Source organism: Lolium rigidum, chromosome 1 (assembly GCF_022539505.1).
Source record: "Lolium rigidum isolate FL_2022 chromosome 1, APGP_CSIRO_Lrig_0.1, whole genome shotgun sequence".
NCBI classification, from domain to species: Eukaryota; Viridiplantae; Streptophyta; class Magnoliopsida; order Poales; family Poaceae; genus Lolium; species Lolium rigidum.
In genome coordinates this window covers 306,464,723-306,481,145 of record NC_061508.1, presented here as the reverse complement: position 1 = coordinate 306,481,145, position 16,423 = coordinate 306,464,723, and positions in this window count along the sequence as shown.

Genomic DNA, 16,423 nt, shown 5'->3' with positions numbered 1-16,423 from the left:
TGTCGCAAGGGCGTGCCACCTGACCTATACCTGGTCAGGAAGGTGTGGATGATGCCTCGCTTAGTTTCCTGCAGGGGCACACACGTAAACGTTAAATACGAGCCTCGATCGGCTCTCAGGTTATCCTGTGAATCGGCTCAAAGAGCCGATCCACCCATGATTCGAACGAGGTGTCCGAATATATGGTGGTCCTGCTTGATCAAGATAAAGCTAATATGATCTACGACGATTTAGGGTTTTCACCGCATAATCGGATCATCCTACTCACGATTGGGCCTCGCGCTCGCGTACGGTGATCGTAAGCCGATCCTAGACAGGGCCTAAAAACCAACACGAGGTTGATCCTCGGAACGTCTTGTCTAGGGCTAGCAAACTACACCCTACACGCTGCTGGATCCTCCAACCCTTTGTAAGGCCTAACTATTGCGGATATTAAACTAATCCTTGAAGAATCAAGGAGCAACCGTAACGGATCGAATCTACTAAATAATGATCAAGCGGGTGCCGCCCCTACACCTAAGATAGGTGTAAGGGCGGCTAGACATGCAAGGGTCGCACTACGATAGCATATGATACGAAGAACAATGCTAACCCTAACATATCTAAGATAACTACGTTGCTCGCCATCAAAAAGGCTTCAGTACGAGCAACGCGTGAACAACGGGGATCGCAAGATGCGATCTAGGCAGCATGGTGCTTACCGGTAGAAACCCTCGAGACGAAGGAGTTGGCGATGCGCCGAGATTTGTTTGTGGTGAACGTTGGTTGTTGTTTATTCCATAAACCCTAGATACATATTTATAGTCCAGGGGACTTTCTAATGTGGGCGTGCACTAAACCGTGCACGGGTAAAACTCTAACTTCTAAACTAAGATACGATCTAATATGTTACAGATACATGGGCAATTTAGCCCAAACTTGGTACACAAGGCCGATTCACGTATTTCTTCCATGTATATATCTTCCAGCCCATCTTGATCGCGGCCCACCTCTGACTCGGTCAAATTCTGGTGATAACACATGCCCCCCTGGTTTTGGAAATGACATTTCCAAAATCATTACGCCTTTCTTTCGTCGGGTCATGTCGTGGCAGAGCAAAAAACTGCCGCAGAATCCTTTATCATGATGCCTTGCCCCTTCCGCTTCCACGCGGCCTGCGAAATTTTTCTGCCGGGCACCACTTCCTCGGGAACTGCTGTGGCATTGAATCTTCCGCATATCCCCTTTATTTAACCGTTTTACACAGTTTTGCTTCTTCATCCCCTTCGCATTAGCACCCAAAAAACTCTTCTGCGCCACCATGTCCTCTTCCTCCTCCTCCTCCTCCGAGCTTTCCTATGGGTCCTCCTCCTCCCGCGAGACGCCGCCGGAAATCCGCGCCCCAGAAGCATGGGACCTGGAAGACCACGCCTCTTCCATCTGGTCCGAAGACGACCAGTCCCTGACCAGCGGGGATGAAGATCTTCAGTTCCTTGCTAACGGGGAACTGGAGTCGGAAAGCGAGGACGACCGGTTCCCCTAGGATGGCTGTCCCACCTCTGAAGAAGAGGAAGAGGAAGACGACGACGACGACGACTCCCTCGAGGGCTACCCGCCGGCGAAACGCCTCCGCATGTGGTGGGACGACGACAGCAGCGACGATGAAGACGGGGATGAAGCTCCCGTAGAGGGCTACGGGAGTAGCGACGAAGAGCCCATCGGCGGTAGTGCCGATGAGAGTTCTGAGGACGACGACGAGGGCAGCGATGGCCCGTAGATTAGGATCTACTAGTGTAGGCCTAGCAGTAGTAGATTGGTCAATAGACCCTTCTTTTGTTCTTCCTTCTTTGAGCAATCGGTTCTTCCTCTGTAAGAAATCCTGTTTATTAATGAAGAAGTTTCCCCAATTTGATTTTGCCGATTTCTTTTAAACCGATTCTCAATGAGCCGATGGCAACGCATCAGTCTCTCATAATCCGCCCTTCCTTTCTTCGACCACGGGGTGACTGCAATTTTGGTCAAAACTCAAAAAGCCGATGTCAGCGCATCAAGCGTTCATGAACTATCCTTTGTCTTTTCGAACCATAAACTTGAGTTCCGCCGGATCACCCTTGACAAAAATCGCGGCTCAGGACTAGCCGATGGCCACCTAATCGGCTTTCAAAAACAGAGTATCCACCAGGCCAGCTGCCCCCGAGCCTTCAGTCAAGGCGAGAACGGTAATGGATCAGCCAAATGTGCCGCCATTGGTCTCACGTCATAACGCAGAGCCAGCCGATTTTAACAGAAATCGGCCCCCTAGAGCAGAGAACCTTCAGGGCGAGCTGCCCCCCGAGCTTCTTCAGTCCGTTTCTTGTGCCTTGCTGGTCAGATCGGCTTCTTTCCTTTGGCGGATTTGATGTAACCCACCCTTAACCTGATCTGCACGTCCAGGCTGCTCTTGGCATTGATCTTGAAGAGAGGATCTGAACCATTAAATCACTTCATTGAGGAGCTCTTCCATTTCGAGTCTCTCTTCGTGGCCCACTTCTTGCTCCATTGACCCTCTTCGTGCCAAACAGTTGTACCTCTGGAGTCGATGTCTGCCGCATCGGCTGTGTTTAAATTTTTTTTGAATTTGGCCGATTTATGTATCGGCCCCCATGCTTCAATACCCATCAAAGATTATCTTGAACTGCTGGGTATTAGGAAGACACTTTTACTACATATCCTCGTGTTTTGTCCATCTGGGTGCCCCCCGAGCCGATTCTTTCAAGGGACTTGATGGTATCGGCTCTGTCGGATTAGATGTTGAACCCAGGCAGAATGGATGGTGAGAATAATTTTGGCCGATTGCTGGAATCGGCCTCCATGTTGAATTGCTCAATGAAGGTTTTGTGTAATGTTCCTTCATGAATCTTTTTTTGGGGCCGATCGCAAGGATCAGCCTCTCCATACTTGCTCATTGGTTGTCCTCGCTACTCGGTCAGGCTGGCGGACAAAACCAGCCCAATCTCTGACTTTATCATGTTGGTGCGCTTGCTGTCGTCCACCTTGAGTGCATCGTGTAATCGTGGAGCACTAAGCTTCGTCGGAAGGACGAGCACCATGTTTGTGCCAGCCGATGTCTCATCATCGGCTTTCCTTTGCTTGGGGCACCACTCCTTTCTTTGTGGCCGACCTTCTTCGTCCAGGGTTCGCTGAACTTTCGCAGCCAGATCAGGTCGTGCCTTCCTTAACGTATGCAAGTATAACCTTTCGGCTTCCTCCAGGCCGCGTAATCGCTGAACCCTGCGCTTTTGGGAATGGCTGAGTCCGTCAGGGCACCACCTTGGCCGGTGGTACCTGTCTTCTTCTTCTCCCTCGTCTTCTGAATCCTCGAGATCTTCCAACCGAGGTGACTCAGCGCGTTTGCTTTGTGGCGGGAGAGGCCCTAGGCGCTTGAACACAGACACGTTGGCTGCCTCCTTCTTCTTCTGGTTGCATTCTGGGCAATTCTCGATTGTTGGCAATCGGCTCATTCCTGAGTCCCAGCAGTGTTTGAAGAAAGGACAGTCCCAGTGCCTATCCGTGTCGTCTTGCTCCCTTGACCTCCCTCGAGCGTGACGATCGTACCCGTCGTTGACTTTGTCATGCCGACGATACCTTCTGTCCTCCGTATCAGACCGACGATATCTCTCATCATCCACGTCGTAGCGCTGACGTCGGTCATACTGCTGTTCGTATTTGTTAGGGAGATGTGCGGAAAGAGGACGTCGATACCGCACGCTTCTCACTTCGTCTTCGGTTAGGTACCGTCTATCGTCATCTTGGGGCCGGTCGCGTGGATCGGCCTCCTCTTTATCCCTGCCACGGGAGTGGCTGCTTTCTGCTTCATCTTTGCCATGGCGGCTTGCAAGCCCTGCCATGTTGATACCAAAGGAGAACTCTGGCTCCCTTATGGAGTGGCTGAGATCCACCATGTTGACGCCAGGCCACGGACGTGCGTTCCCATAGAGCTTGACATCGTGTGAGCGGGTCTTTTCAAAGGAGCCGATGAGTTCGGCCTCGAGGACTGCCTCGATCTCGTCATGTTTCTTCTTGAGGCCGTCAGTCAGGTCCTCATATTTGACCGGAGTGCTTTCCGCCATCTCGGATGTAGATGGCGATGCGGTGGATGTCGAAGATTGTCCCACCGGGCGTGCCAGAATGTGTTGGCGTCAGAAACCCACCGGCGGGCAGCGACGGGCAACACAGTAGAGCCGGGAACAACTAGGGCTGCGGCTGGCCCCAGTCCCTCTGAGCGACGGCCCGCAAAGCCTTCTGGTCACACACCCGATGCTGTCGCAAGGGCGTGCCACCTGACCTATACCTGGTCAGGAAGGTGTGGATGATGCCTCGCTTAGTTTCCTGCAGGGCACACACGTAAACGTTAAATACGAGCCTCGATCGGCTCTCAGGTTATCCTGTGAATCGGCTCAAAGAGCCGATCCACCCATGATTCGAACGAGGTGTCCGAATATATGGTGGTCCTGCTTGATCAAGATAAAGCTAATATGATCTACGACGATTTAGGGTTTCACCGCATAATCGGATCATCCTACTCACGATTGGGTCTCGCGCTCGCGTACGGTGATCGTAAGCCGATCCTAGACAGGGCCTAAAAACCAACACGAGGTTGATCCTCGGAACGTCCTGTCTAGGGCTAGCAAACTACACCCTACACGCTGCTGGATCCTCCAACCCTTTGTAAGGCCTAACTATTGCGGATATTAAACTAATCCTTGAAGAATCAAGGAGCAACCGTAACGGATCGAATCTACTAAATAATGATCAAGCGGGGTGCCGCCCCTACACCTAAGATAGGTGTAAGGGCGGCTAGACATGCAAGGGTCGCACTACGATAGCATATGATACGAAGAACAATGCTAACCCTAACATATCTAAGATAACTACGTTGCTCGCCATCAAAAAAGCTTCAGTACGAGCAACGCGTGAACAACGGGGATCGCAAGATGCGATCTAGGCAGCATGATGCTTACCGGTAGAAACCCTCGAGACGAAGGAGTTGGCGATGCGCCGAGATTTGTTTGTGGTGAACGTTGGTTGTTGTTTATTCCATAAACCCTAGATACATATTTATAGTCCAGGGGACTTTCTAATGTGGGCGTGCACTAAACCGTGCACGGGTAAAACTCTAACTTCTAAACTAAGATACGATCTAATATGTTACAGATACATGGGCAATTTAGCCCAAATTTGGTACACAAGGCCGATTCACGTATTTCTTCCATGTATATATCTTCCAGCCCATCTTGATCGCGGCCCACCTCTGACTCGGTCAAATTCTGGTGATAACAGGAACTTAGATAGACAGTTCTCCACGGCGCAGATCATAGATAGAGTCTTCGAGGAGTTCAGCCTTTGGTGGGCTGCGAGGGGAGGAGAGCGGAGAGTCATGTTGCAAGAGTAGGTGTTGAGTTCGGGTGGGTTGGCCAAGGGCAGATGTTCGCATCCCCTCTGATTTCTTGTAATTGTTGTTGCTCCCTTCTATAAAAATATGGCACGCTTTTCGTGTGCCCGCGAAAAAACAAACAAACCATAACGATGCACGTAACCAGATTTACAGAGTCTAGGAAGCTCCCCAACCATTCTACGTTGGCCCGGTCTGTTTCGACTACTCATCCGTGAGGAAGATGTCTCCATAGGCCTCAAGTTACCCAGACACATCAAACCTTGCGATGGGGTTGATAAACCTCATACTTGGATGCATGATTTCTTCGGCTTTTTAGAGATCACCGGAGGAACTCCAAATAGCGCAGTTAGGTATCCCACATTGTTTCTCACAACACAAATTGCCGGAAAATTCATCCACAACTAGTTTGATATGCAAATCGCATTCACCCAGAATTTTGATGGAACATACAAGCGTCCATACACTGCCGGTGAGCTACGAAGCAGGATGAAACCTCCATGGATTTCTTGTTCCGTTGGTTGGACACGAAGAACTGTATAGGAATCAACCACGAAACTTCCATGCTTGTCTTCATTGGCAAACTCGACAGGGCGAACGCTGGTCCAGCACACTTTGACTCGCGAAAGTGATGCACAAACCCCCACTCTGAACGTGATGCACATCAGCTAGACATTTATTTATAGAAGATGTCTAGATATTGCATTTACACTTGGCCTTAAAGCTAGAAGTTACCTCTTCTCTGTGAGCTTTCCTTGAAGACTAGTTTAAAGATGAAGTAAAGTTTATCGATAGTCTCTAAATTGTATTGATCAAGTTCAAAATTATTTAAACAATCCTTAGTTGTGGTTAGCACGATCTTTAAACATCCTACTTGGCTTCTTCAGTGTCCTCGCGTGGACCCCTGGTGCGGCGGTACGAGGCACGCCTCCGCGTCGGGGGGGGGGTGGTCCCTGCCGGTCGATGGCGGCGCGGCCTCTCATCCCGTCTTCACCACGGCCTCGCCGGGCGGGCGGTGATGGGGGCGGCGGCACGGCCCTGGATCATGGCGGCGCGGCCTCCCATCCGTTCCTCGCCACGGCCTCGCCGGGCGGGCGATGATGGGGGTGGCGGCCCCGGATACTGGCGGTCGATGATGGGGGCGGTGCGGTCCTCTCCTCCTTCCTCGCCTCGGCATCACCGGGCGGGTGGGGATGGGGGCGGATCTCGTGCTGTCCTCCTCAAGGTCTGGGACCACGGCACCAAGGGCGGCGGCCCTGGATGGCGATGGCGGTGACGGCGTCGACCTGGTGGCAGGTGGCGGGCGTCAGGTGCCACTGACCGTGGCACCGCGGTGGTGGTCTTCTCTCTCGCCGGGGGAGATCGGCTAGTTATGTGGCTAGCAGTGGCGGATCTTGCGATCCATCGCCTAGCTCCTGATGGCGAGGCGCAGCTGCCGGTGAAAGCCGGCCCGGACTTCGGTCATGGCGGATGATGGCGGCGCGTTTCGTCGTTACCTTGTTGAAGGCATTGTCTCTGCAGTCTGCGTTCTTCGCCTGTGCTGCACCTGGGGAAACCCTAGACCCAGGTCTCCCGGATCGGACGATGGCGGCGCGCAACGCTGTTCTCCATGTTGGGCGTATCGTTTTTGGAGCAGACAACAACTGGCGGTGGTGCTGAGGTGGAGCGGTGTGCTTTTGCTGTGTCGGCGTTGTCGGGTCGCCGCGGCATGGTGCAGTGGTGTCTCGGGACGGATGCAGTGTGATGGATATGCGCATGATGGTGGAGTCGTCTGGCACCGTGGCGGCATCGGTGGCAGGCCTTGCATGGTCAATGCGATGATCTCTCTTGAAAATGGAGTCGAGGAAGACGGCGGTAGCAACTTCTATGACGTATGCGTTGGCGTATGCTGAGAGTCTGCTTGACTGGATGTGCTTCTCATCTGCTATTGGGTGGCCTGGGAAGGCATTTGGTTTTTGGATGATATGAGTTGGTGAATTGTCACCCCCTTCATCCCTCTGTAGGTTTAGCGAGGTGGCTTCGAGTTTGATCTTTTGTATTGCTCTTGTAAGGTTTGTGAATAATCTAATACAAAATGCCCGTGTGCATTCTTTGGATGCAGAAGCTGGGGCGATTATTCCCCATTTCGAAAAAAAAACTTGGCTTCTTTCAGTGGTACAAATTCTTTGCCTTTTTTTTCTTATTAATATTTGTCAACAGCAAAAATCATCTCTTTATGCTGATTGAGCCACTAATATCCCTCTGGAACTCTCGTGGAATCATCTAGTATATATAGATGTACATGAAAGGAGGTGGACCCTGAGTAAATTAGAAAGGTCTAAAATTCGAATCCACCTCTATAGCTTTTACATGGACTTGAGTTGTAGCACTATGCCGGAGCCTGATGGCACCGCCGGCTCGATATACTTCAAAATGGCCTGCCGAATAAGACGCCCCTCATAACCGCTCTTGCATCTCGGCTCCAGTGACATGCGCTGAAGAACGCGCGCCTTGTCCAGGATGTGGAGCACAAGCTCCAGGGAAGCAAGGTCCGCGTCGAAACCAGTGATGTCGACGGATCTGAGGCTATAGTTGGTGAGCCCTTGGTGGTTTCTGATATAACTAGCTTCATGGGGCTGAACTATTCGTCTGATCGGGTTGAAAGCTGGTGCAAAACGAGTTAGCTGCATCATGAGATGTACTCAGTGAGTAAAATGAACAACGGGGTTATTTGTATAATGTACTAGTTTCCCAACGAAAGATTAGGTTTACTTACATCCAACCAAAGCGCTTCAAGTACCGGCGCTGCGTCAAGGAAGGGATATAAAAAGAGGAAATCATCTCTTCTATGTCCTGACAACACATCGATTCCTAGGTGCAAACGCTTCAGGTGACCAAATCTGTTGCCGTGGTGCGGGGAACTCGTAGCTACCTGCGCGCACAATAACATACCGTCTTAAAGTTTCAGAGTGCATTTTTTTTTTGGAACAGGGAACAAAATGCAGCTTTTGTTTCATCATTAAAATTATCTCCAATTCAGGAAATCACATTATTACACATCATGATGCATTTTGACACTACTATAAATGTGTAAGGTTATATAAGGGGAACTTACTAACCTTGACACGCCGTAAATTCTTTTTTTAGATCAACAGGGGTCTCCCCCCAGCTCCATTTCATTGAAAAGAAGCCAAGTCTTTTTACAGAAGATAGCTAAAACAACATAACCGAAAAGAAAGATCAGGCTTTGCTGGGGAGACTGGTTGCCATCCCAACCAATTTCCGAAATACCAGCGAGGCCTTGGGGCTAGTTCAAACTGGGAATAGTGTGCACATACTAAAACCATACGATAACTAAATCCATTACAACCAAACAGATAAGGAGGAGCCTACTAGCACAGCTCCCAATCTTCTCAGCTTTTCCTTCGGCATCCCCTTGAGACTACACCACCTTCTCAGTCCATCGATCAGGTGACCACATGAATCTTGTGGGAGTCACCAGGGTTGTCCAGGAGGTAAGCTAGCGACGCCCTGCCATCAAAGCTTGAGTTCCAGGAAGAGACCCAGTCGAAGGAGGGACATTTCACCCCACTGGGAGGCAGAGAGGAGCTCTTAAACTGGCTAGCAGCAGGTCCATGAATCGACCGTTTCCTCCAGACTCTAGCTCTTTGAAAGGTTTCAACCAGTCCCGAAGGAGGAAGAGAACCCTTCGCCACACCTGTTTCACATTAATCCAAGTGGTTTTGTTAAACACCAGACTATTTCTATTAAGCCATAAACTCCACAGAACAGCTGAAGAAGCTACATTAAAGTGCATGAATTTTTTGTTACAGAGCCATTTTGAAGCAATTGATTCAAAGTTAGTAACATGCACTTCAAAGATCTCTTCAAATAAGTTCCAAATAGATCTAGCCACTATACATTCAAACATAAGATGGTGGACTGATTCAAATTTAGAACACATCTCACATGTCATGGGTTTAGGAATACCTCTAGCTCTCAGATTATCCCTAGTCATGATCTTATTCTGGGAGAACAACCAAAGAAAAATTTGAATCCTAGGAGGGATTTTCAGTTTCCAAACAGCAGGTAGATAAACTGGAGTGACACCTCTAAAATTAATGATAGCATACAGAGAGCTAGATGAGTAAATCTCGGAAGAGGTGTATTGCCAGATCAACTGATCTTCCTCTTGAGAGAAAATAATAGTCTTAGCAATCTCTAGCAGTTCAAACCACTGAACCATCATGTCATCAGTGAAGGTTCTCCTAAAAGTACCTCTAATCTCCTGGCCATCCCAGATCTCAGAGATGGTTCTATTCTGTTGGTTAGAAACAAAATAAAGATCCCAGAATTGGGTAGCCAAAGGGGAATTGCCAAACCAAATGTCTTCCCAGAACTTTATGGATTTACCATTCCCTACATGCCATTTATATCCAAATTTCACTGCTTTAGCAGCCCACATAACACCTTTCCAGAAAGTGGAAGGCTGAATGTCATGACAGGACAGAATGTTTGGGTTTCTAGTGTTATATTTAGTATCTAGGACTATTCTCCACAAAGCCCCTTCACCCTGAATATATCTCTTAATCCAAGACCCAATCAAACAAATGTTTAGATCTTGGAGATCTGGAATACCTAAACCTCCAAAGTCCTTTTTCATACATATGGAAGGCCAATTAGCTAAATGAATTTTATGATTACCTTCTTCATCATTCCACATAAAGTTGACCATCTGTGAATCAATCAGATGCAGAGCCCACTTAGGGAACTTAAAGAAGGAAAGAAGATAAATGGGGATACTAGCTAAACAAGACTGTATGAGAATCCTCTTGGCCGCAGAGGATAGAAGTTTCCCTCTCCAGCCAGTAATTCTTTTAAGAATATTTTCAATGATAGGTTGCAGATCCTCACGTCTCAATCTATCATAATGCAAAGGTATACCTAGATACTTAACAGGAAAACCTCCCACGACACATTGGAAAATATCCAGGAAAGGTTGAGTTTCATTATTATCCATATTAATAGGAATAAGTTCACTTTTATGAAAGTTAATTCTCATGCCAGAAATTTGCTCAAAACAAGTAAGAATCCATCTCAAATTTAAAGCAACTCTCTGATCATTTTTAAGGAACAAAAGAGTATCATCAGCATATTGGAGACTAACAATACCTCCAGGTAAGAAATTGGGGCAGAGCCCACTAATCAAACCACCTTCTGTCCCTTTAACTAACATCCTAGAGAAAACATCTACAATGCAATTGAATAAGAGAGGGGCAATGGGGTCCCCCTGTCTTAAACCTTTGCCAGTCAAGAAAAAATTCCCTTCAATGTCATTAACCTTAACCCCAACAGATCCTCCCTGAGTAATTTGTTTAATAAATCTGATGAAGGTGGGGTTGAAGCCTCTGAGCTCCAAAACTTCATACAGGAAATCTAGGTTAACCTTGTCATATGCCTTCTCATAGTCAAGTTTTAAAACTAAACCTTTATCCTTATTCTTATGCACTTCATGAATAACTTCATGTGCAGTAACAACACTTTCCAAAATAAATCTTCCTCTAATGAAGGCTGACTGATGATAAGAAATAAGTCTATCAATGATCTTAGCCAATCTATTAGTCAGGACCTTGGTAAAGATCTTAAAAGAGCAATTCAGTAGACTAATAGGTCTAAACTTCTTCATGGATCTAGCCTCATTTTCTTTAGGTATAAGAGTGATCATGGAAAAATTCAATCTATACAGATCTAAGTTATCATCAAACCAAGCATTAAACATATTGATCAAGTCAAATTTGATCACATCCCAAAACTTCTGATAAAACATAAAGGGAATACCATCAGGACCAGGTGCCCCATCTGCATAGGATCCAAAAACTGTAGTTTTGACCTCCTCCTCAGTAAAGGCACTTCCTAACATTATATTTTCCTCCGGAGTTATCTTTTCTCCCTCAGAGAAGAAAGTATCTTGAAGTCTGATGGCTGGCCTATTTTCTTTTTTAAAAAGGTCCTTATAAAAGTCTGTAGCTACTCTTAGCATTTCATTAGACTCAGTTACAGGGCCATCAGGACCATCTAAGACATGAATGTGCTTTTTCCTCCTTCTCTGATTGGCCACAGCATGAAAGTATGTTGTATTTCTATCTCCCTCTAATATATTCCTATCCCTAGATCTCTGCCTAGCTTTAGTCTCCTCAAGAATCCAAAAAGAATTTAACTCTCTAAGAATGAAATCCCATCTCTCCCTCTCAATCTGAGAAAGGACACAAGTTTCAGATTTAATGTCAAGAACATCATATTCTTTCATAAGTTCTTTCTTTTGGTTTTTAACTGCAGCCTCATAATTACTACTCCACCCTTTAGCCAATCTCCTAAACAGCCTAAGTTTTTGTTGCCAGACATCAACTACATTATTATTATCTACCTCTAAGTTCCAAGCTCGATTTACCAACACAGCAAATTCAGGAATAGCTAACCACCATTTCTCAAGCTTAAACCCTCCCTTTTTTGGAATCCTGCTCTCACCAGAATCCCAAACCAGGGGGGTATGATCACTACCTGGTCTAGATAAAACTTTAGCACTAGCTAGGGGGAAGCAACTATCAAAGGAGGTAGAACAGAAAATCATGTCAAGTTTACACATAACAGGATTTTCTTGATTATTCCCCCAAGTATAGCTCCTACCAGAGACACCTATCTCCATGAGGGCCCACATTTCTATCCAGGCATTAAACTTATCAGCCCATTTGAAATCTATATTACCATTATTTTTATCTTCAACAAATCTAACTAGGTTAAAATCACCTCCTATCAGCACAGGTCCTTCCCAATTAAGACAGAGTTCATGAAGTTCAGAAATAAACTCCTGTTTCCTCTCCTCATAGGCAGAACCATAGACAGTAGTAATTCTACAAATAAAATCATTCCTCCTATTTTTAACTACAGCACTCACTGAGAAAGTTTTAATTTCCCAGGCTAAGACCTCTAAGAGATCAGCATTAATGCCTACTAAGATACCACCAGCAGAGCCTATTGCAGGTAGTAAATTCCAGACAAAATTTCTATTTCCTAGAAGATTTTTCAGAAAGGAGTGACTAAATTCTCCTTTTTTAGTTTCCTGGAAGCCAATGTAATCTAAATTCAGAGGCACTAAGTTATCATTAATAAAAAGCTGCCTACCAGGGGTGGAAATACCCCTACTATTCCAAAAAGCACATATCATGGGTAAAACTTCTTGGGGTGCTTGCCCCGAGATTTCCTAATAACATCTATCCATTCTTCAGCAAGTTCCTCTTGCTGGTCCTTATCAGACAAGGAAGCAGCTCTAGGGGAGGAACAAGCTGAATGCATGCTATCAGATTCTACTTCTAAATTGATACCAACTACCTTGGCAACATTATCTAATTCATCCACATGTAAAACATTAAAAGGATTGTTAGACATTATACCTCTCATCCTTGGAATCTCCAGGTTGTTAATCTTCTTCATCTCCTGTGCTTTCTCCAAGATGTTCTTGGATCTGTCAATCTCGTTACTCGCCTAAAAGGTTGCACGGGTCCCCACTTGGTTCTTCTCTTTGTCGGCTGCTTTTCGAGTCACTTGATCGGCGAGATATGAAGGGAAGCTCTACCTCTGGCATGATATCATCAGGTAGCTCCAATTCCTGATCATCATCTTCAGGAGCAGTCTCTTCAAACTGGTTGGTCAAGTTACCTTTGAGCATTTTCTCACTGTACCAGAACTTCTTCACTTCCTCACTTGCATATATGGAGACTGGAGTCTTGTCCCACACAAAGACACCCTCTTGATCCACTAGCCCTCTCTGCATGAGCTTCTGGTAGACATCAGCAGCACTTGATTCTGGGGGAGCACAATTCTCTCCAAGAGGAGCTTCCATCACTTGATCTTTCTGAGAATACTGATCATTGGTAGAGGCTTGATGAATGTTTCCAAGAGAGAAAGATTGTGGTCTTGCAGTAGCACCAGATCCACTCCCATTGTCTTGTCCACTTTGGTTGCTACCCTCAGCATCTCTCTTGCTCTGATCTTCAAGCTCCTCTCCAAGCAGGTCATCATTCTCTTCATTCATGGGAATAACACTTTCTAGAGTGAAACCAAGGTGGAAAAGGTTCCCATGGTATCCAAACAGTCTTCCAGGAGGTAGTTTGGAGGGATCCCTGCAGTGAACCTTTACCCTGACTTCTTGAGCATTGTTCCTAAACACACTGAGCCAATCTACTTCTAGTAACAGGCCACAAACAGAAACAGCTTGATCAAGACTAGTCCACTCACACCACTTCGTTTGAAGACCAGTCACCTTGATCCAAGTTTCTTTGAGCACTTCCACGAGTTACGGGTCATCATTCCAAGCTTCCACCTTGACCCAAATCCCTTTCTTCTTAAGGCCAAATCTGGGGTAGCCAATAACCTCTTCTACCTTGAGATGGGGTGGGAACTTCACCAGGTACACATCTGACTGCCCAAGCTCTCTGATTTGCCATGGCCAGTTAGTTTTGTATATCTGAGAAAACTCAGCATATAGCTCATCCTTCAATTATCACAATGCCACAATTCCTGGTGGACCCAACTGGATTAATCACTGTCTCAGGCATCTCAATATGATAGAAACCCAAACCTGGAGTGTAACATCCCAAGTTTCCATAAAATAAACAAGAGAGAGATTTCAAGAATCCAAAAATCAGAGTTAACAAAAACTTTTTCTCCTCATATAGGTTTATGCATATAGATCACCTATTTAATTATTTTGATTGTGCAATTGCCATGATGCTTGTTTTATGTGTTACTCTCTTTCCAAAACCCTAGCAATGATCACTTGATCCCCCAAAGTCAAGAAGATAGAAATTAGAAATGAAATTTTAAAATCAACTTCACACACACATAAGGCTTAGGCCATTTTTACAAATCTTGGTTAGAGACCATTTTGGTTTGCACCATTGGGTGTAAATGGATACTAAACCTTTATTAACAACTTTGGAAACCATCAAACAACTTTCAAATCAAATTTGAGATAAATATGAGCTCACATGTGATATGGTCATATGTGACATTTATAATTTGGTACTCACTTTGAGCCCCTGTATTTTTTCTTTTCACTTCTACACTTGGTCAAATCCTTCCACCTCATCCAAGACAACATCAAGCACTTCAACTTTGCCCAAAGCCACCACCCCAAATTCATCACCAATCTCAAATGGGAAGCAAGCAAAGTTGGAACTTTGTCACATATGTAAGATCAAATGCAAATTGTGATTTTTCATATCAATTCCATTTTGACCACCACCACCACCAAAATGCTCCATTTAATATCTGTTTGCAACCCACCAAAAAGAATTTCAAATTTCAAAAATCTTTTCTTGCGGGCATTCTGTCGAACACCTTGCTGGCAGGGTAAAAATTTGAGCCCATACCTCATTTCTACCTTGGACTTGGTCCAACCTTGCCCTCTCTGCACTTCTGGAGAGCCCTCTCACCTCACCACACCATCACCACCACTTGCACTGGCCAGGGTTTGATTAAAACAACTGAAACATGTCATGCCGTGGCATGGCATGAGCTCACCATGCCACTCCTCTCTCTGGTCACCTCACCACTGCACCACCATGTCTTCTGGCTCCCTCTCACTCTCCTGATCAGGCCAGACACCAGACTCGACGAAATCGTGCACCGCATCGACCGAAACGGGACGCGCCCAGACGTGCCAGTGACGCGCACGCGCACGCCAGAGCGCGCACGGCGAACGCCACGGGCACGCCAGGACTGACGTCGCCCCGACGCACCACGCCACCACTTGCCTCCGCCGCTCGTCAGTCGCTGCGCCAGGACACCAGGAGACGCCCGGACACGACCGTTGGACCACGGGAGAGCTGTGGCCGTCGTCACCGTCGACGCGACCCGCCATGGCCCGAGCACTCCCGTCAAGCGCACCATCTCTACAGAGCCCCTGCCGCGCCACGCTCACGCTCATCAGCCTCGCCAGGACGCCAGCCACCGTACGCACCCATCCCTTGCCCCTTGGCGCCCTTGGAACGACGACGCCGTCGACGCTCCTCCACAGCACCCCACGGCCACCTCCATCCGCTATAAAAAGGGGACTCCTCCGCCCAAATTGAGCACGCCAACTTCTTCCCCACCTCACCGCAGCTCTCCTCGCCACCTCAATTCCACCAATTAGTCGCCGGAGGCCTCCAATCGCAAGATCGCCGCCGCCGCCAGTACACGGAGTCGCCGGAGCAGGAGGCCACCACTGGAGACGCAACTGCTTCCAGACGCTTCCTCATCCACTCCAACGTCGCTGCGCACATCGCCCTCGACCGCCGGAGCTCCGACGAGCTCGCCGACCCCCTGCCGCCGTCGCAGTGAGTCCCCTCTCGCCGGAGACGAAGGCCTCTCTCGACCGTGCGATCCCCTTCTAATCGCACGGCCCTCCTCTCCCCGTACCGCTTCGGGATTTAAGTCCCACTAACGCGTGGGACCTACCGTCAGACGGCCCGCTGCGCCGGACGCGATCCTGGGCCGGCCCATTTCTCCTTTTCTCTGCACAGCCCGTTAATTTTCCCGCGCCGACCCACCATTTGAATTCAAATTTGGAAAATAGGAGAAATACCCTAATCTGATGCAAACTTTGAAATTCAATAGGGACAAATCTACTGGGCCAAATTTTACAAACTTTATATTTTTGGAAACCTTAGGATTTTGTCTACCCAATGCCACTGGATAGAACCCTAGATCTTTTGTAGAATTAAAGTGGCAAAATAAACAAAGCAGGGACTTTTCTACCATATATTAATTCTTAAAAATCAACCATAAATGCTTTTCAGTTAATTCCACCTCCAATAATTCACTTTTCACTTATACTAATTGTTTCTACAAAAATATGACATGCTTACTTTGATTGATCATGGTTTAGTTAATTTAAATGACTTTATGGCTATTTTCTAGTAAAAGATATTGTCCAAAACTATTAAGAACTTTCATGAGAGAGTTTCTCTCATTTAAATCTTGTCACCACCAAGT